The sequence below is a fragment of the Petromyzon marinus genome, unplaced genomic scaffold (assembly GCF_048934315.1).
Source record: "Petromyzon marinus isolate PM22_M1 ecotype Great Lakes invasive population unplaced genomic scaffold, UKy_Petmar_22M1.pri1.0 PM_G_Scaffold_29, whole genome shotgun sequence".
Lineage (NCBI taxonomy): Eukaryota > Metazoa > Chordata > Hyperoartia > Petromyzontiformes > Petromyzontidae > Petromyzon > Petromyzon marinus.
Genome location: NW_027422861.1, coordinates 1,860,001 through 1,862,500, shown reverse-complemented (window position 1 = coordinate 1,862,500; position 2,500 = coordinate 1,860,001). Strand labels below are relative to the sequence as shown.

General features: G+C 43.4%; 1 pseudogene; it reads right to left on the bottom strand.

The window, feature by feature from the left end:
* Positions 1-2,500, bottom strand: part of LOC142914934 (28S ribosomal RNA) — a 10,621-nt pseudogene that overhangs the window by 3,305 nt on the left and 4,816 nt on the right.

The window sequence follows — 2,500 nt, the reverse complement described above, 5'->3', positions numbered from 1 at the left end:
AACAAAATCTAATTTAAAACATCTTAAATAAAGCTTATTTCTAATCTTCTTTGTAGGCAGAAAATAGTAAGTTACAGGACTCTCGAACTGATGTAGTCCAAAAATAAAGAATTAAAATAACAAAGTCTAATCTATATAAGTGCTCTTGAATAAGCTTCGTGTAAAAAATAGCAATATAATAAAAATACCAAGTCTTCGTCTTGGAAAATAACAAAATCTAAAAGAAAGGTCTTCTTTATGGAAAATAGTAAAATAAGAATACCAAGACTTCACCTTGGAAAATAACAAAACCATCTTGAAAAAAGCTTATTTTTAATCTTCTTTGTAGGCAGAAAATAGTAAGGCGAAAATAAAGTCCCCTCTAAGCTCTAAAGTAACAAATACGACGTGTTAAAAAAAAAAACTAACAATAAAAAAAAGAACCAAGACTCCGTCTTGGAAAATAACAATCTAAATTGTGGAAAATAGTAAAATGAAATAAAAACCGACTTCACCTTCGAAAATAACAAAATCAATCTAAAACAAATGACATCTTAAAACAAAACTATTATTTGTTTCGGAGGTTGTCTATGACTGTTCATAGACCGCATAATTTCCACAGAACATTCTCAGAATATCAAGAGAGAAAAGCAGCGTTCTGCGGGAAATCATCTTGGCCAGTGATGTCGTTCTGGGTTTGGTCAGGCCCAGGGAGGTAAGTACCTCGTTATTCTCAAGGGGCCACTTTCCTCTTGCCCCAACCGGGAATCCAAAGAATGTGACCTTGCTAGCCTTCGTCAGCACTTTGACTTGATCACCAAGAGGGGTATAGTACGAAACTTTGTGCGAGGCAGCATCTGACAAGGTATTCTTTGAAAGCTCAAAACGGACGGTGACATCGATCACAACCGCCTCCTCATCTTTTGCAAACACGAGGTCAGGCTTTCTCATCTCTCCCGTCTCGGATATGAACCGTGGCTCTTTGTATACAGACCAGCCCAATCTAGCCGCTTCGTCTGCCAGAATGTTACTGATCTTGTTATGTCGCGCAATTCTTGCTTTCTGTACTGCAGGACATTGACCGAGAATGTGCGAAAGGGACTCGAGTCTGGCAGAGCATTTCCTGCAGGAACGTAAGGCCCCATCTCTGCCTCTGTTCAAGCTTTCTCTTGTTGGGTAAATATTTGCCCTTAGTTGTAGTGCTGCGATAAAGAAGCATTGTTTAAAGCCGCACCATGGCCTCAACCAAGCATTACTGATTCTATCATGCGCAAAGTTTACAATGCCCCTTCCTTGAACCGGCTTTTCGCACCATCTCTGAAATTCATGCTCCCTCCAATCGCAGGGTCTCGGATATACAGGTTCTTTTGACACCGAGTCCCTGAGAACGAATGTTGGGATTGCATCACTGTCACCCCCTGCTCGTACCCACAAATTACGGTATTCTTCCTCCATACCCTGCGAGGACACAATATTACGGGTGATAGCATCGGACGAGTTTGCTATACGTTGCAGCCTTCTAACTTGAACCGAAGGGATTGTTTTTTCCAGTTTCAAGATGGCAAGGCCTCCGTCTCGGGCTCTGGCATATAACAGTCCATCACAAGTTGAAGCGGGAAGGTGGAGCCATCCTTTTACCGCCTTTCTAATCTCTTGGTCCAACCCACGGAGAGTTGATTGCTTGCAGTCCGAGTGGTCTGCAGGATATAACAATCTGGGTAGGGCATAGGCATTGAGTAGTTCAACCTTCTGAGTTGGCTTCAGAGGCGCCTCATCGATTTTCGAGATCCATGTCTTTAGCTGACAATGTAGATCAGGCTGTATAGTGCCAGTCCAAGGGCCAATTTTCAGACCAAGGTATTTAGTTGATTCATCAGGTTGGATCATATGGACATCTTTATTTTTGATAGTCCATGGGTCGCAGTTGTTCACCGTATATGAATCTTTGGTTGGGCTTATCATGAAGCCCTGGCACTTTCTGGCCTGAACCTCCAATCCCGATAGCCCACAAAATGATTCCAAGATCGCTAGATTGGCGGCCATACCAACCCAAGATTCGCTCACCAACACCAAATCATCAGCAAACGCAAGAGCTGTCACGTGGTCGGTATCAATGGAGTACCCAACTCCGTGTGACTCTAGGGTGCATATCAAAGGGTCCATGGCAAGATTGAAGAGCAGGGGTGACATGGGGTCACCCTGTTTGACACCAACACGTATGCTAATTTCTCGAGTCGACTCGCCATTGCTTTTGAACGAGGTCGTACACCGATCGTAGGCGTTCTGGATGATGCCCACCACGTGTTCATCTACTTTCTTGTGCCTTAACACCCATAAAATATGAGCATGCGAAACCGAGTCAAAAGCTTTCGCTATGTCGATAAACATGACAGCCAACGGCCTGTGCAATTTCTTAGCGTGTCTCATAAGGTCCTGTAGCACCTTAAGATTTTCAGAGCAGCCAGATGCCGCTATAAAACCACGCTGCCTTGGGTTTAAGGGACAAGCATGAGCAAGACGT